This window comes from Nicotiana tabacum, chromosome 17 (genome assembly GCF_000715075.1).
Source record: "Nicotiana tabacum cultivar K326 chromosome 17, ASM71507v2, whole genome shotgun sequence".
Lineage (NCBI taxonomy): Eukaryota > Viridiplantae > Streptophyta > Magnoliopsida > Solanales > Solanaceae > Nicotiana > Nicotiana tabacum.
The window spans coordinates 120782463-120808751 of NC_134096.1; positions in this window are offsets into that span (position 1 = coordinate 120782463).

Here is a 26289-nt window from a genome sequence, read left to right on the forward strand (position 1 = left end):
CTATGATTAGTGAGGAGGAGTGTAAAGCACACAAAGTGATGCCGTGCATGCATTATTTATATTGTGAGGAAAAGTATAAAGCACAAAGGGTAATGCCGTGCATGCATTATTTATATTGTGAGGAAGAGTGTAAAGCACGAAGGGTGATGCCGTGTATATTATGAGAGGTTTAATGCACGAAGGGTGATATCGTGCCGTTCTATTTATTTATTTGGTGAGGTTAAGAGTAAAAGCACGAAGGGTGATGCCGTGCCGTTCTATTTATTTATTTGGTGAGGTTGAGAGAAAAAGCACGAAGGGTGATGCTGTGCATTTTTCCTTTGCTGCGTTTATTTGCTCAATTTGTTTAAGGATTTTCGGTGTAATTTTGAAATTTTTCCATAATTTTTGTGTTATTCCTTTATTTACTGTTGTTGCCACTAGCATGATTATACTGTTCAGGTTATATGTGGGTGTCTTGTCCTAGCCTCGTCACTATTTCGCCGAGGTTAGGCTCGGCACTTACCAGTACATAGGGTCGGTTGTACTGATGTTGTACTCTGCACTTTCTGTGCAGATTTTAGTACCGGCTCAAGTTGATCAAGATTTTGCTATTGGTCCGCTGTCCGGAGACTCAAGGTAGATCTGTCGGCGTTCACAGACCTTGAAGTCCTCGTCTATCTTTTATGTCCTACTATTTTCTTTCATTCAGACAGTTGTATTTTTTTCAGACTATTACTTGCAGTAAATTCTAGAATGCTCGTGAATTGTGACTCCAGATCCAGGTGGTAGTAATGAATATAGTTTTTATGATATTCTGCACTTATTATATTTTATCTTAGTTAATTATTGAATGGAAATAAGGAATTGGTTTAATAATTCTCTAACGTTGGCTTGCCTAGCAAGTGAAATATTAGGCGCCATCACGGTCCCGTCGGTGGAAAATTCCGGGTCGTGACAGTTGGTATCAGACCTCTAGGTTGCCCAGGTCTCACGATTCACGAGCAAGCTTAGTAGAGTCTGGAGGATCGGTACAGAGACGTATGTGCTTATCTTCCAGAGGCTATGAAGATTAGGAACAAGTTTCACTTCTATTCTTCTTTGTCGTTCGATTTTGCTTTCTCAATACTTATTGAACTCTTCTACTCTTATTCTCTCGCAAATGGCGAGAACACGTACCGTTTCCTCAGTTGAGCAGCAGCCAGAGCCTCCAGTGGCAGCTCCTATGCGGGGTAGAGGTCGAGGTTGTGCCAGAGGCCGAGGCAGGGGCAGGGCTCAGCATAGGGCCCGAACAGCAGCCCCAGCAGTGGAGCCTCAGATAGAGCTTGACGAGGAGGTTCCAGCCCAGACTGTTCCTACCGGACCAGCTCAGGTTCCGGAGGGGTTCATTGCCACCCCAGTACTTTAGGACACTTTGGTTCGTTTGGTGGGTCTTATGGAGAGTGTGGCCCAGACTGGTGCATTTCCCATGGCACCAACAATCTCTCAGGCTAGAGGAGGATCTCAGACTCCCACCACTCCCGCTCCGGAGCAGATAGCTCCCCAATATCAGGCTCCAGCAGCTCAGCCAGTCGGATTAGTGCAATCGATTATTGCGGCATAGGTCGGAGACGGGCCAGCTATGTCTTCTGAGACTTTATGGAGATTGGACAGGTTTATCAAGCTCTTTCCTGTTCACTTCAGTGGTGCTCCTTCAGAGGATCCCCAGGAGTATCTTGACAGCTGTCATGAGGTCTTACGGAACATGGGTATAGTGGAGACCAATGGGGTCGATTTTGCTGCATTTCAGATGACTGGTTCCGCGAAGAAATGGTGGAGAGATTACTTGTTGACGAGACCAGCTGGGTCGCCTGCTCTTACTTGGGACCAGTTCTCTCAGCTCTTCATAGAGAAGTTTCTGCCTATCACATTGAGAGAGGAGCGTCGCCATCAGTTTGAGCGTCTCCAGCAGGGTATTATGACCATTACTCAGTATGAGACCCGTTTTGTGGATTTGGCCCATCATGCTATTCTTCTACTTCCCACCAAGAGAGAGAGGGTGAGGAGGTTTATTGATGTACTTGCGCAGCCTATCAGATTGCAGATGGCTAAGGAGACTGGGAGTGAGATTTCTTTTCAGGTGGCTGCTAATGTCGCCAGACGGGTCAAAATGGTTCTTACTCGGGGAGGTCAAGGTTCTGACAAAAGACCTCGTCATTCCGGTGAGTTCAGCGGTGCCTCATCTAAAGGCATGAGTACTTTTGGTAGAGGCCATCCTCCCAGGCCATTTTATTCAGCGCTTTAGGCATCCCACGGTGCCTCAGGTGGTCGTGGCCCTCAGATGCATTATTCCGACCAGCTAGCCTACAGTGCACCACCAGCTCCTATTAGTGCACCTCTACACTAGAGTTATCAAGGTGGTTATTCAGGTCGACAAGGTGAGGTTCAGGGTCAGCAGTCATAACAGCCGAGGTTATGTTATACTTGTGGTGATCCGAGGCACATTTCTAGATTTTGCCCTCGGGTAACGGGTAGCTCACAACATCAGAGTTCTCGGGCTATGATTCTGCCACCAATTGCTGCACCACCTGCTCAGGCAGCCAGAGGCAGGGGTCAGGCAGCCAGAGGTAGAGGCCAGACTGTTAGAGGTGGAGGTCAGGCCGTTAGAGGTGGAGACCAGCAAGTTAGAGGCCGTCCCAGAGATACAGTTCAGGGTGGTGGGGCCCAGCCCCGGTGTTATGCTTTCCCATCCAGACCTGAGGCTGAGTCATCTGACACTGTTATCACAGGTACTGTTTCAGTTTCTAGTAGAGATGCTTCAGTTCTATTTGATCCGGGATCTACTTACTCTTATGTGTCATCCTATTTTGCTTCCTATTTGGTTGTGCCCCGTGATTCTTTGAGTGCTCCTATGTATGTGTCCACACCAGTGGGAGATGCTATTGTTGTAGATCGTGTTTGTCATTCATGTGTGGTCACCATTGGGAGTCTTGAGACTCGTATAGATCTTCTACTTCTTGACATGGTTGATTTTGATGTCATATTGGGTATGAATTGGCTGTCACCTTATCATGCTATATTAGATTGCCATGCCAAGACGGTTACCTTAGCCTTGCAGGGGTTACCTCGATTAGAGTGGAGAGGGAATCTTGGCCATTCTGCCAGCAGGGTTATCTCTTATGTGAAGGCTCGGCATATGGTCGAGAAGGGGTGTCTAGCTTATTTGGCTTATGTCCGTGATTCTAGTGCGAAGGTTCCTTTCATAGATTCGGTGCCGGTTGTTCGTGAGTTTCCAGAGGTATTTCCTGCAAACCTGCCGGGGATGCCATCCGACAGGGATATTGATTTCTGCATTGATTTGGCTTCGGGCACTCAGCCTATTTCCATTCCGCCATATCGCATGGCCCCGCCAGAGTTGAAAGAATTGAAGGAGCAGTTGCAAGATTTGCTTGATAAAGGCTTCATTAGACCTAGTATCTCGCCCTGGGGTGCACCTGTGTTGTTTGTGAAGAAGAAAGATGGATCGATGAGGATGTGTATAGATTATCGGCAGTTAAATAAGGCCACTACAAAAAACAAATATCCGCTGCCAAGAATTGATGACTTATTTGATCAGCTTCAGGGTGCCAAGGTATTTTCGAAGATCTATTTGAGGTCTGGTTACCATCAGTTGAAGATTAGGGCATCTGATGTCCCTAAAACAGTTTTTCGAACTCGGTATGGGCATTACGAATTCCTAGTGATGTCATTTGGGTTGACGAATGCCCCGACATCATTTATGGATTTGATGAATCGGGTGTTCAAGCCTTATTTGGATTCTTTTGTGGTTGTATTCATTGATGATATCTTGATTTACTCCAGCAGTCGAGAGTAACATGAGCAACATCTTCAAAGTGTGCTTCACACCTTGAAGAATAATCAGTTATACGCCAAGTTTTCAAAATGTGAGTTTTGGTTAGACTCAGTTGCCTTTTTGGGGCATGTTGTATCGGTAGGAGGCATAAAGGTGGATCCTAAGAAGATTGAGGCTGTTCAGAATTACTAGGCCTACTCCAGTTACAGAGATCCGAAGTTTCCTGGGTTTAGCAGGTTATTATCGTCGGTTTGTGGAAGGGTTTTCATCTGTAGCAAGCCCATTGACCAGATTGACCCAGAAAGGTGTCCCATTCAAATGGTTAGACGAGTGTGAGTTGAGCTTTCAGAAGCTCAAGATCGCTTTGACTACAGCGCTAGTGTTGGTATTACCCACAGGTTCAGGATCGTATACGGTATATTGTGACGCATCTCACACTGGGCTTGGTTCAGTATTAATGCAAGATGGCAAGGTAATTGCATATGCGTCACGGCAATTGAAAGTTCACGAGAAGAATTATCCTGTTCATGACTTAGAATTGGCAGCCATTGTTCATGCGCTGAAGATTTGGGCATTACCTCTACGGTGTCTCGTGTGAGGTATTTACTGATCATCGTAGCCTTCAGTATCTGATCAAACAGAAGGATCTTAATTTGAGGCAGAGAAGATGGTTGGAGTTGTTGAAAGACTATGATATCACCATTTTGTATCACCCCGGAAAGGCCAATGTGGTGGCCGATGCTTTGAGTAGAAAGGCTGTGAGTATGGGCAGTCTTGCGTATATTCCGGTTGGTGAGAGGCCATTAGCTGCAAATGTTCAGACTTTGGCTAATCAGTTCGTGAGGTTAGATATTTCAGAACCCAGTCGGGTTCTAGCTTGCTCAGTCGCTCGGTCTTCTTTATATGAGCGCATCAGAGAGAGGCATTATGATGATCCTCATTTACTTGTCCTTAAGGACACGGTGCAGCACGATGATGCCAAACAGGTTGTTGTGGGGGAAGATGGGGTTCTACGAATGCAGGGTCGTATTTGTGTGCCTAATGTGGATGGGCTTCGTGAATTAATTCTTGAAGAAGCACACAGTTCCAAGTATTCCATTCATCCAGGTACCGCCAAAATGTATCAAGATTTGTGGCAATATTATTGGTGGAGAAGAATGAAAAAGGATATAGTTGCATATGTAGCTCGGTATATGAATTGTCAGCAAGTTAAGTACGAGCATCAGAGACCTGGTGGTTTGCTTCAGAAGTTAGAAATTCCTGAGTGGAAGTGAGAGCGTATCACTATGGATTTTGTTGTTGAACTCTCACGGACTCAGAGGAAGTTCGATGCAGTTTGGGTTATTGTGGACATGCGGACTAAGTCAGCGCATTTCATTCCTGTGGCAGTTACCTATTCCTCAGAGTGGTTGGCAGAGATTTACATTCGTGAGACCGTCCGTCTTCACGGTGTGCCCTTGTCTATCATTTCTGATCGAGGTACGCAGTTTACCTCTCACTTTTGGAGGGTAGTACAACGTGAGTTAGGTATGCGGGTTGAGTTGAGCACGGCATTCCATCCTCAGACGGACGGACAGTCCGAGCGTACTATTCAGATCTTAGAGGATATGCTCCGTGCCTGTGTTATTGACTTTGGAGGTTCTTGGGATCAGTTCTTGCTGTTAGCGAAGTTTGTCTACAATAACAGCTACCAGTCGAGCATTCAGATGGCTCCCTATGAGGCATTGTATGGTAGACGGTGTAGGTCGCCAGTTGGGTGGTTTGAGCCGGGGGAGGCTCGGTTATTGGGTATAGATTTAGTTCAGAAGGCATTGGATAAGGTCAAGATTATATAGGATCGACTTCGTACAGCTCAGTCCAGGCAAAAGAGTTATGCCGACCGTAGAGTTCGTGATGTGGCATTCATGGTCATAGAGAAGGTATTACTTCGGGTATCACCCATGAAGGGTGTTATGAGGTTCGAAAAGAAGGGCAAGTTGAGCCCTAGGTATATCGGACCTTTTGAGATTCTAGAGAGAGTAGGAGAGGTGGCTTACAGGCTTGCGTTGCCACCCAGTTTAGCAGCTATTCATCCGGTATTCTATGTGTCTATGTTCCGGAAATATCATGGTGATCCGTCCCATGTGTTAGATTTCAGCTCTGTCCAGTTGGACAAGGATTTGACTTACGAGGAGGAGCCGGTGGAAATTCTAGCCTGGCAAGTTCGCTAGTTGATATCAAGGATTTACCCTTCAGTTCGAGTGCAGTGGAGAGGTCAGCCTATTGAGGCAGCTACTTGGGAGTCCGAGTCTGATATGCGGAGTAGATATCCCCACCTTTTCACTAGCCCAGGTACTTTTCTATGTCCGTTCGAGGACGAACAGTTATTTTAGAGGTGGAGAATGTGATGACCCAAAAGGTCATCTTATGTTTTAGAACTCGAATCTGTGCTCTTAAGCCTTATAAATCTCATTTTTACCCTCCTCGATTTGCATGCATAGTCCGGGCAGATTTTCGGAAAGATTTTATGTTAAAAACTAATAAAAATAAGAATTTTTGCCTTAAAAGTTAACTTTAGTTGACTTCGGTCAACATTTTTGGTAAACGGGCCCGGATTCGTGCTTTGACGGTCCGGGTAGGTCCGTATCGAATTATGGGACCTGAGCGTATGTAACGACCCGGCCGGTCGTTTTGAGAGTAATAGCCCCGATCCCCTATTAACTGCTTTCCCCAAATCTTTTTCTGCTATTGTGACTTGCCGGGATGATTGGTTTTGAGTTTTGGAGTGTTTTGGGACACTTAGTCCCTAAATGAGAGCTTAAGCCTTAGGATTTGGACCGCAGTCGGAACTGTGTGGAGAAGAATCCGGAATAAAATTCCGTCGGTTCCTTTAGCTCCGTTAGGTGATTTTGGGTTTAGGAGCGTGTCCGGATTGTGTTTTGGAGGTTCGTAGCTCATTTAGGCTTGAAATGGCGAAAGTCGAATTTTTGGAGTTTTGGGTCGGTAGTGGAATTTTTGATATTGGGGTCGTTTTCCAATTCTGGAAGTTGGAGTAGGTCCGTAATGTTGATTATGACTTGTGCGCAAAATTTGAGGTCAATCGGACGTGATTTGATAGGTTTCGACATCGGTTGTAGAATTTTGAAGTTTCAAGTTCTTTAAGTTTGAATTGGAGGGTGATTCGTGATTTTAGCGTTGTTTGATGTGATTTGAGAGCTCGACTAAGTTCCTATGGTGTTTTAGGATTGGTTGGTATGGTTGGTCGAGGTCCCGGGGGCCTCGGGTGTGTTTCGGATGCTCAACGAGTCATCTTTGGACTTAGAGAAGTGGCAGATTTCTGGTGTTTTATTGCAGAAAAATCCTTCATCGCGTTCGCGAGAGGTGCCTCGCGATCGCGTAGAGCATCTGGGAAAGGCAGCGAAGTTGTTCTTCGCATTCGCAATGTTGTTCCCGCATTCGCGAAGGCGTGGGACCTTAAGCCTACGCGTTTGCGATATGGTCCTCGCGTTCGCGTAGAGGAACAGGGCAGAGGAAGCTTCGGGCATTAAGCCTACGCATTCGCGAAGAGGTTCCCGCATTCATGAAGGGTCCGTCAGTTCCCCTCGCATTCGCGAAGGAGGAATTTTGGGCCAGTGGAAGATTGTTCATCGCGTTCGCGATCGTGATGTCGCGTTCGCGCAGAAGAACGCACCCGGGCAGAATTTAAGGTTCAAAAACGAGGGTTGAGTTCATAACAAAAACATTTTATTGAGAGCCTGGTAGAAGGCGAAATTAGGAGAGATTTACGGAGGAAGTTTTTGGGTAATGATTCCTAACTCCTTTATAGTTATATTCCACTAATCTATAGTTGATTTCATCGTTTAATTTCAGATTTGGGGTGAGAAATTGAGAAAGATTCTTAGGCCAAATTTTGGGGTTTTGATCGAGATTTTGGTATCGGATTTGAGCAATTTTGGCACGAGTAAAATCGTGAGTGAATGGGTGTTCGTATTTTGCGACTTTTACCCGATTTTGAGACGTGGGCCCGGGGTGACTTTTTGGGCGTTTTTCCTATTTTCAAGCTTTAGCTTCGAATTAATTAGCTAAATTAGTTACTCATAGTTATATTTACATTATGCAATTTATTTGAATAGATTTGGGCCATTTGGAGTCAGATACTTGTGGCAAGAATGTGTTGTCGAGGTGATTTGGGCGGTTCGAGGTAAGTGGCTTGCCTAACCTTGTGTTGGGGACTTCCCCCTTAGGATATCTTGATATTATTTGGTGTGTGGGCGCCGTGTACGTGAGGTGACGAGTACGTACACGGGCTATTATTGCAAAAATCCTGTTTAACCTCTTTTAATCATAAATTGCTTCTCTTATTAAGTTGTACTAATATGTTTAGTTGTGTAGTTTAGACTAGAAAAGTATGTTTACGTGTTTTAACTGCCTAATTGACATTCTGTGCGTCATGTTTAGCTAAGTCCTTATTTGCCTTATGTGTGTCCAGTATAAACTGTATAACTCGATGTCATCCCTGTCATTTCATCTTGCGTTGCATATTTACTTTGGGACTATGGACGTATTCCGGGAGATCCCCCTATACTGCATATTTACTTTGGAACTACGAACGTATTCCGGGAGATCCCCCTGTACTTCATATTTACTTTGGGACTACGGACGTATTCTGGGAGATCCCCCTGTACTGCATATTTACTTTGGGACTAAAGACGTATTCTGGGAGATTCCCCAGCACTGCATATTTACTTTGGGACTACGAACTTATTCCGGGAGATCCCCCTGTACTGCATATTTACTTTGGGACTACAGACATATTCCGGGAGATCCCCCTGTACTGCATATTCATTTGAAACTATGGGACGGTATCCCGAGAGATTTCCCACTATGTTTACCTTGTTTTGAGCCGAGGGCTCCCTTAACTGTTAAATTTTTGAGAATTTCTTTAACTATGTTACACTAAATTTCACTTATATCTTTTACTGTTTAATTTATTATATTTACTCCGGTAGGACCTTGACCTGACCTCATCACTACTTGATCGAGGTTAGGCTTGGCACTTACTGGATACCATTATGGTGTACTCATGCCCTTCCTGCACATGTTTTAGTGTGCAAATCCAGGTATGGGCTATCAGTCTTAGGGCTAGTGCGTGCTGCTGACTCAAGGAAACTTCAAGGTACTTCTACTTGCGTACGCAGATCTTCGGAGTCCCCTTTTACTCCCTCGCCTAGAGACTTTCTTTATTATCTTCAAACTTTTGTATTGAGCTACATAGATTATAGCAGCTTGTGACTTAGTGATATTCCGGGTCTTGGAAAAATTATTTTGTATATGCCGGGTGGTACTACTCTTGGCTATTTATAATATGTTGTTTATCTTTAAAATGTTGTGTTATCTTTATATTTTTCGCAATATTAGGCTTACCTAGTCGTAAAGACTAGGTGCCTTCACGACACCTTACGGAGGGTTAATTTGGGTCGTGACAAGTTAGTATCAGAGCACTAGGTTCATAGGAGTCGCGAGTCACAAGCCAGTTTATTAGAGTCTCGCGGATCGGTGCGGAGACGTCCGTACTTATCTTTGAGAGGCTATGTAACTGTTAAGAACAATCATATTTCTTTTATTTCCTTGTCGTGCAAGTTATTGACATAAAAAATTCTAAGATTCTATTATATTCTTTCTCAGAGATGGTGAGGACCCGTACCTGGAGGACCGACGATCAGGCACCCGAGCCCCCTGCCAGAATCGCCAGAGGCTGGGGTCGGGGTGTAGGACGACCACGCGGTGCAGCCCGAGCACCTACGAGAGCTGCGTCAGAGGAGCCCCCAGCAGCTCCAGCTGGAGGGCCAGCACCGGAGATCCCTATTGCTACTCCAGCCCTTTAGGAGACTTTAGCTCAGTTCTTGAGCATGTTCAGCACTCTGGCTCAGGCTGGACTATTTTCGATAGCTCCCGCTACATCTCAGGCCAGGGGAGGGGCACAGACTCCCGCAGCCCGCACCTCTGAGCAGAGGGTCCAGGTTGATGAGTCCCCAGAGTATATTCCTATGCCCCCAGTGGCTCCGGTTCAGCATGAGATCAGGGTAGCTGCTTTTGAGGCAGAGCAACTCAGACTTCAGAGGTACAGGAAATACCACCCACCTACTTTCAGTGGACTAGATTCAGATGATGCTCTGGGTTTTCTTGAGGAGTGTCATCGTATTCTCCGCACTATGGGCATTGTGGAGACGAGTGAGGTTTCTTTCACCGCTTTCCAGCTGAGGGGAGTAGCATATCAGTTGTGGCGAGCCTATGAGCTCAGTAGTCCGGACGAGGCAGCCTCACTCACTTTAACTCAGTTTTCAGAGATGTTCTTACGTGAGTATGTTCCTCAGAGCCTCAGTGATGCTTAGCACGCAGAGTTCGAGCAGTTGCGTCAGGGTTCTATGCCTGTGTCGAAGTATGCAATCCGTTTCAGTGGGTTAGCTCACCATGCACCGGCTCTGGTTGCTACAGTCAGAGAGAGGGTTCGTCGCTTCATTGAGGGACTCCACCCCAGTATTCGGACCAGTATGACTAGGGAGTTGGAGATGGACATCACTTATCAGCAGGCAATGAGCATTGCCAGGAGGGTGTAGGGCATGTTTTCCCGGGACAGAGAGGAGAGAGAGGCCAAGAGGTCTCGAGAGACTGGTCATTATTCAGGAGCTCGTGCACCAGCAGCACGCTATGGTAGGGGTTTTGTGAGTCGCCCTGTTCATTAAACTCTTCCAGCAGCCAGCGGTGTTCCAGCTCCTCCTAGACCTCAGGAACCCTATTATGCACCGCTAGTATCCAGTATGCCTCCTACTCGAGGTGCTATTGCCGGCCAGTCCAGCAGGCCAGATCTGAGTCAGTCTCAGCCGCCGCATCCTCCGAGAGGTTGTTTTGAGTGTGGTGACACTCGTTACCTGGTTCGAGATTGCCCTAGAGCCAGGATGGGTGCACCTCCACAAACTTATCATCCTCCATGTGCTCCACCGGGTCCTCCGGCCATTCTTTTAGCACCAGCTGCCACCCCACCTCCTCAGCCAACTCGAGGTAGAGGTCACGAAGGTCGAGGTCGCCCTAGAGGGGGAGGCCAGGCCAGGTACTATGCCCTTCCAGCCCGTTCAGAGGCCGTTGCTTCAGATTCAGTCATCACAGGTATCGTCCCTATCTGTCATAGGGATGCATCAGTATTATTTGACCCAGGCTCTACGTATTCATATGTGTCTTCTTATTTTGCTCCACATTTGGGGATATCTCGGGATTCTTTGAGTTCCCTATTTATGTATCTACTCCTGTGGGATATTCTCTCGTTGTGGATCGCGTATATCAGTCGTGTTTGATTGCTCTTAGTGGTTTTAGGACCAGAGCCGATTTGTTATTACTCAGTATGGTAGATTTTGATGTTATCTTGGGCATGGACTGTTGTCGCCTCATTATGCTATTCTTTATTGTCACGCTAAGACCGTGATGCTGGCTATGCCAGGTTTGCCAAGATTAGAGTGGAGAGGTACCTTAAAGTATACTCCCCACAGGGTCATTTCGTTTCTTAAGGCTCAGCGAATGGTTGAGAAGGGGTGTGATGCATATTTGGCCTATGTGAGAGACGTCAGTATTGATACCCCTACAGTCGAGTCAGTTCCAGCAGTGAGGGACTTCCCAGATGTGTTTCCAGCTAATCTTCCGGGTATGCCGCCCGACAGAGATATTGATTTTGGCATTGATTTGTTGCCGGGCACTCAGCCCATCTCTATTCCTCTATATCGTATGGCTCCTCCTGAATTAAAGGAGTTGAAGGAGCAGTTGCAGGAGTTGCTTGATAAGGGCTTCATTCGGCCCAGTGTGTCACCTTGGAGTGCTCCGGTTTTATTTGTGAAGAAGAAGAATAGTTCTATACGTATTTGTATTGATTATCGGCAGTTGAGCAAGTTTACAGTGAAGAACAGATATCCTTTGCCTCGCATTGATGATTTATTTGATCAGTTATAGGGTGCCAGGGTGTTTTCCAAGATTGGCTTGCGTTCTGGCTATCATCAGTTCAAGATTCGGGAGCCGGATATCCCGAAGACTTCTTTAAGGACTAGATATGGTCACTATGAGTTTCTTGTCATGTCATTTGGGCTGACCAATGCCCCAGCAGCCTTTATGCATTTGATGCACAGTGTATTCCGGCCTTATCTTGATTCCTTCGTCATTGTGTTTATTGACGACATCCTGGTATATTCCCGGTCTCGGGAAGATCATGAGCAAAACCCGAGGACCGTGCTTCAGACTTTGAGGGAGAAGAAATTGTATGCAAAATTTTCTAAGTGTGAATTCTGGCTTGATTCAGTGGCATTCTTGGGCCACGTAGTGTCTTGTGATGGGATCAAGGTAGATCCGAAGAAGGTGGAGGCAGTGCAGAGTTGGCCTAGACCGTCATCAGCTACGGAGATCCGCAGTTTAATTAGTTTGGCGGGGTATTACCGTTGCTTTGTGGAGGGATTTTCATCTATTGCAGCACCTATGACCAGGCTGACCCAGAAGGGTGCTCCGTTCAGGTGGACCGAGGAGTGTGAGCAGAGCTTTCAGAAGCTCAAGACAGCTTTGACTACAGCCCCAGTATTAGTATTGCCTACAGGTTCAGGGTCCTACACTGTCTATTGTGATGCCTCGATGATTGGCCTTGGAGCGGTATTGATGCAGGATGGTAGGGTGATTGCCTACGCGTCTAGACAGTTGAAGGTGCATGAGAAGAATTATCCAGTTCATGATCTCGAGTTAGCAGCTATTGTTCACACCCTGAAGATCTGGCGTCATTATTTGTATGGTGTTCCCTGTGAGATTTACACTGACCACCGGAGTTTGCAGTACTTGTCCAGGCAGAAGGACCTTAATTTGCGTTAGCGGAGGTGGTTGGAGCTACTTAAAGACTATGATATCACTATATTGTACCACCCGGGGAAGGCTAATGTAGTGGCCGACGCCTTGAGTAGCCGGGCAGAGAGTTTGGGGAGTTTGGCATATCTTCCGGTAGCTGAGAGGCCCTTAGCCTTGGATGTTCAGGCCTTAGCCATCTAGTTCATGAGATTGGATATTTCAGAGCCTAGCTGGGTATTAGCTTGTGTGGTTGCTCGGTCTTCTCTTTATGACCATATCAGGGAGTGCCAGTATGATGATCCTCATCTTCTAGTTCTTCAAGACAGGGTTCGGCGAGATGATTCCAGAGATATGACTATTGGTGATGACGGTGTGATGAGGATGTAGGGCCGGATCTGTGTGCCCAATGTAGATGGGCTTCGGGAGTTGATTCTCGAGGAGGCCCATAGCTCGCGGTACTCTATTCATCCCGGTGCCGCGAAGATGTATCAGGATATGAGATAGCACTACTGGTGGAGGAGGATGAAGAAGGATATAGTTGGGTTTGTGGCCAAGTGTCTCAACTGTCAGTAGGTCAAATATGAGAACCAGAGGCCGCGTGGATTACTTCAGAGGTTAGAGATCCCAGAGTGGAAGTGGGAGCGGATCACCATAGACTTTGTAGTTGGACTTCCACGGACTTTGAGAAGGTTCGATGCTATTTAGGTGATCGTGGATCGGCTGACCAAGTCAGCTCATTTTATTCCAGTATTGATCACTTATTCTTCTGAGAGGTTGGCTGAGATTTATATCAGAGAGATTTTCCGCCTTCATGGTATTCCAGTATCCATCATTTCAGATAGAGGTACATATCTCACATCACGGTTTTGGAGAGCCATACAGCAGGAGTTGGGTACTAGGGTGGAGTTGAGAACAACCTTTCATCCTCAGACAGACGGGCAGTCCGAGCGCACAATTCAGATTCTTGAGGATATGCTCTGTGCCTGTGTGATGGAGTTCGGAGGGTCATGGGACCGATACTTGCCACTTGCAGAGTTTGCTTACAACAACAGTTACCAGTCTAGCATTTAGATGGCACCGTATGAGGCCTTGTATGGTAGGTGGTGCCGGTCCCTAGTGGGATGGTTTGAGTCAGGCAAGGCCCGATTGTTGGGTACAGATTTGGTCCAAGATGCCCTGGATAAGGTGAAGTTGAATCAGGAGAGACTTCGCACAGCTCAGTCTAGGCAGAAGAGTTATGCAGACCGTAAGGTTTGTGAATTGGCATTTATGGTTGGTGAGCGGGTCTTGCTTCGGGTATCGCCTATGAAGGGTGTCATGAGGTTCGGGAAGAAGGGCAAGCTGAGCCCGAGGTTCATTAGTCCTTTTGAGATATTGCGGCGTGTTGGGGAGGTTGCTTATGAGCTTGCCTTGCCTCCTAGCCTAGCAGGAGTTCACCCGGTATTCCACGTGTCTATGCTCCAGAAGTATCACGGTGATCCGACTCATGTATTGGATTTCAGCTCAGTCCAGTTGGACAAAGATCTATCTTATGTTGAGGAGCCAGTAGCCATTTTGGACAGGCAGGTCAGAAAGCTCAGGTCAAAGAATATTGCTTCAGTAAAGGTCCAGTGGAGGGGTCAGCCGGTCGAGGAGGCGACTTGGGAGACCGAGCAGGATATGCGCAGCCAGTACCCTCATCTTTTCACAGTTTCAGGTATGTCTTTATACTCGTTCGAGGACGAATAATTATTTTAAGAGGGGGAGGATGTAACGACCCGGCCAGTCATTTTGAGAGTAATAGCCCCGATCCCCTATTAACTACTTTCCCCAAATCCTTTTCTGCTATTGTGACTTGCCGGGATGATTGGTTTTGAGTTTCGGAGTGTTTTACGACACTTAGTCCCTAAATGAGAGCTTAAGCCTTAGGATTTGAACCGTAGTCAGAACTGTGTGAAGATGACTCTGGAATGGAATTCCGTCGATTTCGTTAGCTCCGTTAGGTGATTTTGGGTTTAGGAGCGTGTCCGGATTGTGTTTTGGAGGTTCGTAGCTCATTTAGGCTTGAAATGGCGAAAGTAGAATTTTTGGAGTTTGGGGCCGGTAGTGGAATTTTTGATATCGGGGTTGTTTTATGATTCCGTAAGTAGGAGTAGGTCCGTAATGTTGATTGTGACTTGTACGAAAAATTTGAGGTCAATCGGACGTGATTTGATAGATTTCGGCATCGGTTGTAGAATTTTGAAGTTTCAAGTTCTTTAAGTTTGAATTGGAGGGTGATTCATGATTTTAGCGTTGTTTGATGTGATTTGAGAGCTCGAATATGTTCGTATGGTATTTTAGGATTGGTTGGTATGGTTGGTCGAGGTCCCGGGGGCCTCGGGTGTGTTTCGGATGCTCAACGAGTCATCTTTGGACTTAGAGAAGTGGCAGATTTCTGGTGTTTTATTGCAAAAAAATCCTTTATCGCGTTCGCGAGAGGTGCCTCGCGATCGCGTAGAACATCTAGGAAAGGCAGTGAAGTTGTTCTTCATGTTCGCGATGTTGTTCCCGCATTCACGAAGGTGTTTGACCTTAAGCCTACGCATTCGCGATATGGTCCTCACGTTAGCGTAGAGGAACGGGGCAGAGGAATCTTCGGGCATTAAGCCTACGCGTTCACGAAGAGGTTCCCGCGTTTGCGAAGGATCCGTCAGTGGAAGGTACGCGTTCGCGAGAGTCCCCTCGCGTTCGCGAAGGGGAAATTTGGGCCAGTGGAAGATTGTTCATCGCGTTCGCGATCGTGATGTCGCATTCGCGAAGAAGAACGCACCCGAGCAGAATTTAAGGTTCAAAAACTAGGGTTGAGTTCATAACACAAAAATTTGATTGAGAGCTCGGTAGAAGGTGAAATTCGGAGAGATTTTCGGAGGAAGTTTTTGGGTAATGATTCCTAACTCCATTATGGGTATATTCCACTAATCTATGGTTGATTTCATCGTTTAATTTCGGATTTGGGGTGAGAAATTGAGAAAGATTCTTAGGCCAAATTTTGGGATTTTGATTGAGATTTTGGTATTGGATTTGAGCAATTTTGGCACGAGTAAACTCGTGAGTGAATAGGTGTTCGTATTTTGCAACTTTTACCCGATTTCGAGACGTGGGCCCGGGGTGACATTTTGGGTGTTTTTCCTAATTTCACACTTTAGCTTCGAATTAATTAGCTAAATTAGTTACTCGTAGTTATATTTACATTATGCAATTTATTTGAATAGATTCGGGCCATTTGGAGTTGGATACCCGTGGCAAGAACGTGTTATCGAGGTGATTTGAGCAGTTCGAGGTAAGTGGCTTGCCTAACTTTGTGTTGGGGACTTCCCCCTTAGGATATCTTGATATTATTTGGTGTGTGGGCGCCGTGTACGTGAGGTGACGAGTACGTACACGAGCTATTATTGCAAAAATCCTGTTTAACCTTTTTAAATCATAAATTGCTTCTCTTATTAAGTTGTACTAATATGTTTAATTGTGTAGTTTAGACTAGAAAAGCATGTTTACGTGTTTTAACGGCCTAATTGACATTTTGTGCGTCATGTTTAGCTAAGTCCTTATTTTCCTTATCTGTGACCAGTATAAACTGTATAACTCGATGTCATACCTGTCATTTCATCTGGCGTTGCATATTTACTTTGGGACTACGAACGCATTCCGGTAGATCCCCCTGTACTGTATATTTACTTTGGGACTACGGACGTATTTCGGGAGATCCCCCTGTACTGCATATTTACTTTGGAACTACAGACATATTCCGAGAGATCCCCCAGCATTGTATATTTACTTTGGGACTACAGACGTATTCCGAGAGATCCCCCAGCACTGCATATTTACTTTGGGACTACGGACATATTCCGGGAGATCCCCCTGTACTGCATATTTACTTTGGGACTACGGACGTATTCCGGGAGATCCCCCTATACTGCATATTCATTTGAAACTACGGGACGGTATCCCGAGAGATTTCCCACTATGTTTACCTTGTTTTGAGCCGAGGGCTCTATGTTACCGTAAATTTCACTTATATCTTTTACTAAATAATTTATTATATTTACTCTGGTAGGACCTTGACCTGACCTCGTTACTACTCGACCGAGGTTAGGCTTGGCACTTACTGGGTACCATTGTGGTGTACTCATGCCCTTTCCTGCACATGTTTTCGTGTGCAGATCCAGGTACGAGCTATCAGCCTTGGGGTTAGTGCGTGCTGCTGATTCTAGGAGACTTCAAGGTACTTCTGCTTGCGTCCGCAGATCTTCGGAGTCCCCTTCTACTCCCTCGCCTAGAGACTTTCTTTATTATCTTCAGACTTTTGTATAGAGCTACATAGATTATAACAGCTTGTGACTTAGTGATATTTCGGGTCTTGGGAAAATTATTTTGTATATGCCGAGTGGTACTACTCTTGGCTATTTATAATATGTTATTTATCTTTAAAATGTTGTGTTATCTATATATTTTTTGCACTATTAGGCTTACCAAGTCGTAAAGACTTGATGGTCTCGGTAGGTCCGTATCGAATTATGGGGCCTGAGCGTATGCCCGGAATCGAATTCGGAGGTCCCTAGCTTGAGTTATGAATTTTTGATGAAAATTAAAAGTTTGAAAATTATTTGTTTTTAAGAATTGATTGATATTTGGCATTGTTAGTATCGGGTCCGAGGGCTCGGGTGAGTTTCGGATAGGCTACAGAGTGAGATTTGGCTTGGAAAACAATGCTGGGCATCTGATATTATTGCAGGCCTCTGATCTCGCATTTGCGAGATCAAGCATCGCAATTGCGACCTCTAGGAGGTTCGCATTTGTGAGCTTCTCATCGCAAATGCGAAGCGAAGCTGGGCCAATAGTTTTCGCATTTGCGAGTTTTTGTTCGCATTTGAGAAGGGAGTCGGGTAAGGGCAGTGATCGCAAATGCGATCATTCAGTCGCATTTGCGAAGATTCAGTGGTCGCAAATTCGACATTTTCCTCGCATTTGCGAAGGCAGCGGGACTGTGAAGGGCACCGCAATTGCGAGTGTTCCTTCGCATTTGCGAAGCTCAGGTCGCAATTGCGACACCTGCAGCTGAGTAAAAGGGACTTAGACGGGATTTTTCATCCATTTTTCATATTTTCAAAACCTTAAACCTTAAGAGGCGATTTTTCAAAGACAAAATCTTCCCCAAATCATAGGTAAGTGATTCCTAACTCTTTTCTTTCAATATTTTACATCTTATAACAAGATTTCAACCTAGAATCTAGAATTTTTATGGTGAAATTAGGATTTTTGGGTAGAACATAGGAATTTCGAAATTTGAGGATTTAGACCTCAATTTGAGGTCGAATTTCAAAACTAATTACATATTCGGGCTCGGGGGTGAATGGGTAAAAGGATTTTAGTCCGAACCTCGGGTTTTGACCATGTGGGTCTAGGGTCGATCTTTCAACCTTTTGGAGAAAAATATGGAAAATTTAATTTATGAAATATAATTGATTCCTTTAGCAATATTTGATGTTATTGAGTCATTTTTGAATAGATACAAGTGGGTTGGAGGTGAATTCCAATATGATTGAGAATTAAGTGATCTTCGGAGCAAGTAAGTGTCGTGTCTAACTTTGGCTTGAGGGAATAGGTATTATGTGTTCATTTGCTACGTGTTTGGTTGTTAATTACGATGTATAGGTGAGGTGAGGTGCATCTATGCGTCGTTGTCGAGTCACAGCATACGAATGAAATTCTATTCTTGTCTATTTTGTAGCTTTAAATTCTACTATCTATGCTTAGCGGGTTATTTGAAATGTTGGGTGACTCACATATGGTTTCACTAAGATTTGGTAACTTTCGAATATTGATTCAAGATTGAGATTACATTGTGCTATTGATTATGAGTACAATACTGGTTTCTTTGTGATACTCTTATCTATCCGTTGTTATTGATTCTGTGATTAGTGAGGAGTGTAAAGCACGAAGGGTGATGCCGTGCATGCATTATTTATATTGTGAGGAAGAGTGTAAAGCATGAAGGGTAATGCCGTGCATGTATTATTTATATTGTGAGGAAGAGTGTAAAGCACGAAGGGTGATGCTGTGTATATTATGAGATGTTTAATGCACGAAGGGTGATGCCGTGCCGTTCTATTTATTTATTTGGTGAGGTTAAGAGTAAAAGCACGAAGGGTGATGCTGTGCCTTTCTATTTATTTATTTGGTGAGGTTGAGAGTAAAAGCACGAAGGGTGATACCGTGCAGTTTTCCTTTGCTGTGTTTATTTGCTCAATTTGTTTAAGGATTTTCGGTGTAATTCTGTCTTTTCATTATTCTCACTCTTTATATTGTATTCCCCCACTGTATGTCCCCTTCCCATTATTTTTGCGTTATTCCTTTATTTACTGTTGTTGCCACTAGCATGATTATACTGTTCAGGTTATATGTGGGTGTCTTGTCCTAGCCCCGTCACTACTTAGCCGAGGTTAGGCTCGGCACTTACCAGTACATGGGGTCGGTTGTACTGATGCTGCACTCTGCACTTTCTATGCAGATTTTGGTACCGGCTCAGGTTGATCAAGATTTTGCTATTGGTCCGCTGTCCGAAAACTCAAGGTAGATCTGTCGGCGTTCACAGACCTTGAAGTCCCCGTCTATCTTTTATATCCTATTGTTTTCTTTTATTTAGACAGTTGTATTTCTTTCAGACTATTACTTGCAGTAAATTCTAGAATGCTCGTGAATTGCGACTCCAGATCTGGGTGGTAGTAATGAATACCGTTTTTATGATATGCTGCACTTATTATATTTCATCTTAGTTAATTATTGAATAGAAATAAGGAATTGGTTTAATAATTCTCTAACATTGGCTTGCCTAGCAAGTGAAATATTAGGCGCCATCACGGTCCCGTCGGTAGAAAATTTCGGGTCGTGACATCGATGAAGTACTGACGAGGCTAAGGCAAGGCACCTACAAATCAACCTGTACAATTTAACAGTGTATATACAAATAACATAATTGAAGAACTAAACAAGAAATGTCGGGAGGGCAACATGTTGAGGAGAATACGAGATAAAGAAATATAACAGAATGATAACCGGAGCAGTCAACATACCATGAATCAACAGGAATAGTGAATACAGTAAAGGAAAAATGCATGGCATCACCCTGCGTGCTTTTACTCTCAATCTCACCATAAAATCAATAGAAACGACACGACATCACCCTTCGTGCATTAACTCTCATATCATGGCACGGCATCACCCTTCGTGCATTAACACTCACAATATGGCACGGCATCACCCTTAGTGCATTAACACTCACAATATGGCACGGCATCACCCTTCGTGCATTAACACTCTCCCTTACCATAATGCAATACATAAATAACAACAGGGAGATAGAATAACAAGTACAAACTTTACTTTAACATTTGGTTCCATAATATCAATCTCAAATTTGAAATAAAAACTCAATTATCACCAGAAAATCCGTAAACATGATAAGAACGATAAATTAAACAACACTAGTATAACACGTAGCAATTAGGCATAGGAAAGAGACAATATAAAAAAAATAGAGAGACATGGAAAAAAGGTACATTGGCAGCACATAAGTACTCGTCACCTCACATATACGCCGCTCACATGAATTTCACTTAGCAAGTAATCTAAGGTTCCTAATTTTCTCAAGTCAGGGTTAGACACAACACTTACCTTGCTCCGAAGGCCACTTAATTCTCAATCACAGCTTTTCCTTTGAAATTCACCTCCAAACCACTCGTACCTATTCAAAATGACCCAATAATATCAAATATTGCTAAAGAAATCAATTATATTGCATAAATAAAATTTTCCAAATTTTCCTCCAAAAAGTCGAAAAATCGACCCCGGGCCCGCTTGGTCAAAATCTGAGGTTCGGACCAAAATTCATTTACCTATTCACCCCCGAGTCCGAATATGTAATTAGTTTTGGAATCCGACCTCAAATTAAGGTCTAAATTCCCAAATTTTTGAAATCTCTAGTTTCTACCCTAACCCCTACTTTTACCATGAAAACTCTAGATTTTAGGTTGATGATTCATAAAATGTAATGGGCAAGTGAAAGAAAATGGTTTAGAAGCACTTACCAATACTTTGGGGAAGAAAATGACTCTTGAAAATCGCCTCTACCCGTTTGGTTCTTGAAAAATATTGAAGAAATGGCTTAAACCCGTGTTTGATTCTGTTTTATGCACTGGGCAACAGTGTTCATCGCGATCGCGCGAACACTGCCGCGTTCGCGAAGAGCAGTCTCCTAAGGACTTACGCGATCGCGGGAGGCTTTAGGCGTTCGCGAAGGCTTAGCCCTCCTTACCTTCGCGTTCGCGTAGAGCTTCCCCAGTCCCCTGCCCAGCATAGCTAGAGCTATGCGTTCGCGTTCGACCTGTCACGTTCGCGTAGAGCAACTCCCCCAATGCTCCGCGTTCGCGACTATGGTCTCGCGTTCGCGTAAAGTAAATCCTCCCCCAGCCCAGTTTCCCCTTCGCGATCGCGAGAGTGACTACGCGATCGCGAAGCACAGTATTGCAAACATCAGATACAACAAAAATACCAGATTGTTTCTAAGTTCAAAACATCCTGTGGCCTATCCAAAACTCACCCGAGCCCTCGGGGCTCTAAACCAAACATGCACACAAGTCTAAAAACATCGTACGAACTTGCTCGCGCGATCAAATCGCCAAAATAATACCTAGAACTACGAATTTAGCACCAAATCAAATGAAATTCTTAAGAACACTTTATAATTCATATCTTCTCAACTGGACGTACGAATCATGTCAAATCGACTCCGTTTCTCACCAAATTTCACTGACAAGTCTTAAATATCATGATGAACCTGTACCGAGCTCCGTAACCAAAATACGGACCCGGTACTAACAATGCCACACATCAATCAATTCTTAAAAATAAATAATTTCCAGACTTTTAATTTTTATCAAAAATTCATAACTCAAGCTAGGAACCTCCGAATTCGATTCCGGGCATACGCCCAGGTCCCATAATTCGATACGGACCCACCGAGACCGTCAAAATACGGATCCGGGCCTGTTTACCAAAAATATTGATCGAAGTCAAATAAAATAAACTTTTAAGGTATAAATTCTTATTTTTATCAATTTTCAACATAAAAGCTTTACGGAAAACATGCCGGACTGCGCATGCAAATCGAGAAGGGTAAAAATGATATTTTTAAGGCTTAAGAGCACATATTCGAATTCTAAAATATAAGATAATTTTTTGGGTCATCACAAATACCAAGTAAAGCAATGAAAAACGCCAAAGAAGTGAAGTTAGTTGATATTATGGATGACTTACTTGCAGATACGCCTATAACTTCCTACAAACCTCTTCTCAATATACATGTTTTATAATTTGTATATAATATAATCTAATAAATTTGTTATTGTTTATGTCCAGGAATTATATTACAAGTTCAAAGTAAAAATTACAGACATTATAAATAAAGATGAGCCATGGTATTCTTCATGCAAAAAATGTTTCAAGAGAGTTGATGTTATAAAAGATACTGTAACTTGTGACAACTGTAACATAGAAAATGTTGATTATGAAAGGAGGTGAGATTGAACAACTCTTTAATTATTTCATTTAAATGAAACAATTATGAATATTTTTATTAATCGACAATATTTTAGACATTGTTTAAGAATTGAAGTTTGTGCTGGACAACGACGTGGTCGTATATTCTTTTTGACGCTGCGGAATATTTGTTTGGTTGCGATGCCAAGGAGTATATTCAATCAATCTCCACGAAGGTCTGAATATTCTTTATTACAAATTTAAGTGTACTAATACTTTGAAAATATTTTAATAAAAGCAAAATAGGTTAGATAAAGTTTAATTTAATACATAAATTAATTTCAATTGTATTCTTGTTCTTCAATTGTGCAGAAGGAAGAATCTAATTACTAACGCAAGTTGGTGTTGAGTAAAGATAAAAAAATTATTTTCCTTGTCAAGATTGATAAGAAAAATGAAAATTCAGGAAAGAGTTTAATAGCTCAAGAGATACATGAATTTAAAGACGATGTCACAATCAAAGTTCAGGAGGAAGATAAATCAGCAAAGATACGAAGGAAGAGGTCAAAAAAAAACATTGAAGATCAACGTCCTATTAGTAATAAAAAAATCAAAGTTGAAAAAAATTAGTGCTCTTTCTTTATGGCCAAATAAACTATGAAATACTTTTATTTGTCAAGTTGTATTGGTAGAAGTATTATCGTATTCTGTAAACTTAATTCTTCTTATATCATTATGTAAAGACAAATTGTGCTGGTAGAGCATTAAATGAAATTTGCATTCTTCACTAAATTATTTTCAACCATAGTTCTTCTAATACTTTTAATCGTATCCATTTTACAGATTATCTAATCTATTTTTACATAAAGGCGTTAAGCCCCTACATATTTTAGGTATATATTTACCTAAATAATTCATTGTTATTGTAAAATTTAAATATTGTCACGACCCAATTTTTTTCTCCGTTTGGTATCGTGATGGCACCTAGTCTTAGGGACTAGGTAAGCCTAACATTAATTGAAACCATATTATTTAATTAACATCTAACAAAATAAATAGAAATCTATTACAATTCCAAAACCGGTAGTACAAGTCATAAGCTCTACAGAGTGTTTGCTAGAAAACTTCTAAGTACAACTGTCTAGAAATAAGAATAAACAGTGCAAAACGAAAACTTGAAGGTGACTCCGAAACCTGCGAATGCAGCGGCAGATTTACCTTGAGTCTTCGCAGCGACAGTTCACACAGCTAGCTAACGAACAAATACCTGAGTCTGCACAAAAAAACAAATTGTGCATAAGAGTAGCATGAGCACACCAAAGCGGTGCTCAGTAAGTATCAAGACTAACCTCGGTAAAGTAGTGACGAGGACTAGTCAAGACACCCACTGGTCTAATAAACTGAACAAGCATAAGTATAAGGATGACAGAACATGACATCTATCTAAGGACCCCGCGATATGGCTAACGACATAGCAACTGCAATAAGGAAGGAAAAACAGCAAGTAACAGCGGAACACCAGAATGAGACACAGAAGAATGAACGAAAACACAACCCAAATTCAAAAATCACAATACAGTAAAGGCAAGTAGTAACTCAGCAGCTGCAATAGTTTTCACATCAAGTCTCAGCCAACAACCCCAATAAATTAGTCAAATTCTTCAAGTGTAAACTTTCACCCGTAAGTTTTTAAATTGAGGTCTTTAGAATATAATCCTTTCCAATAAGAAATTATTTTTGAAATACACTTCTTTCAAATAAATATTTTTCAAACATAGTTTTTTCAAGATAAATACTTTTCAAATATAAACTTTTCAAGTAATATCCTTCGAGTATAAGTCACCCTGTGACACCTAAGAAGGGAAGATTAGCAGCTCCGAACACAGATATAACCACATGAGAAATATATCGGGATACCGTCCCGTAGTTCCAAATTAATTATGCAGTACGGGGGGAGGGGGGCAGTACAGGGAGGGGGGATCTCCCGAAATACGTCTGTAGTCCCAAAATAAATATGCAGTGCTGGGGGATCTCCTGGAATACGTCCATAGTCCCAAAGTAAATATGCAAGACATGGGGATCTCCCGGAATACGTCCATAGTCCCAATTTAATTATGCAATACAGGGAGATCTCCCGGAATACGTCCGTAGTCCCAAAATAAATATGCAAGACAGGGGATCTCCCGGAATACGTCCGTAGTCCCAATTTAAATATGCAAGACAGGGGGATCTCTCGGAATACGTCCGTAGTCCCAATTTAAATATGCAGTGCTAGGGGATCTCCCTGAATACGTCCGTAGTCTATTTTTAAATATGCAGCGCAAACAACAGAGATAACAACTATAACACGACAGAAACCTCGTACATCACCACAACGAGTACAAAAGCAACAATGACAGAAATGCAAAGTACGCCGAGCAAATCAACTCAAGAATTTAAATTACAAGAACGGTAGAACTCATTCACAAGGAATAACCACAGTAAAGAATGCTAGGCACAAGGAGAACAACTTAACAAGGGAAAACAAAACAAAAATATAGCAACATTTTCACAATATTCAAGTCAACAATAAGAAGCCAACACAAGTCAATTAGTTCCAAATAATGGCAAGTCAACTAAGATATAAGTTATCTAAACTCCTTTTGAGGTTGAGAATTTCGAGGAATATTCAACAATTTAAGTAAGGATAAGTAGCAGAAGATCATCAAAACTCCAATTAAGACTAAATAATTATAGGATGAGAAATTAGTGATTTCAATTAAAGATAAGCAGTTATGAAAAATTAAAACACGACGATAGAAGAGGTAAAATCTTTGGTTAAGTCGAATAAGGGTCAAATAGACAGTAAGAGTGAATCCTAAAGAAATTATCTCTAATCAAAGCATGTAGAGGTAAAACTAGCAAATAGGAATTTAAACGTATCAAAAACAACATCATACACGGTGAATATAAGGACATAAGAACCCTAAAAGTCTAACTTTCCATAAATAAGCCCGAGCATGCACTCGTCACCTCGCGTACAATAGACTACAATCAACATAGATGACTAAAATCCTAAGGGTTAGTTCTCCCCCACAAGGTTAGGCAAGATATTTACCTCGAGTCAAGCTCAATCAATCCGTAAGAATGCCCTTTCCAAGAATTATCCGGATCTAAATGGCTCAAATCTAGCCAAAAGTAATTACATATCATAATTACAATCATAATAGACTCATCTAATTAATTAAATCAATACTTTAACAAATATTCCAAAATTAACTCAAAAATTGTACGTGGGACCCACGTCTCAGAATCGGGTAACAGTCATAAAATACGAACACCCATTCACTCACGAGTCTAACCATATAAAAATTTCTCAAATCCGACCACAAATCCCCTTTCAAAACTCGAAATCTTTGTTGAAGAAGTTCTTCCAAATTTTTCCCAATTTCAACCCCAAAATCCGAAATTAAATGATGAAATCAACCATAGATTAGTGGAATATAACCATAAAGGAGTTAGGAATCATTACCCAAAAACTTCCTCCGAAAATCTCTCCAAATTTCGCCTTCTATCGAGCTCTCAATCAAATTTTTGTGTTATGAACTCAACCCTCGTTTTTGAACCTTAAATTCTGCGCAAGTGCGTTCTTCTTCGCGAACGCGACATCACGATCTCGAACGCGATAAACAATCTTCCACTGGCCCAAAATTCCACCTTCGCGAACGCGAGGGATCTCTCGCGAATGCGTACCTTCCACTTATGGACCCTTCGCGAATGCGGGAACCTCTTTGCAAATGCATAGGCGTAATGCCGAAGCTTCCTCTGCCCCGTTCCTCTACGCGAATGCGAGGACCATATCGCGAACGCATAGGCTTAAGTCCCACAACATCGCGAACGCAGGAACAACATCGCGAACGTGAAGAACAACTTAGCTGCCTTTCCCAGATGCTCTACGCGATCGCAAGGCACCTCTCGCAAACGCGATGAAGGATTTTTCTGCAATAAAACACAAGAAATCTGCTACTTCTCTAAGTCCAAAAATGACCCGTTGAGCATCCGAAACACACCCGAGGCCCCCGGGACCTCGACCAAATATA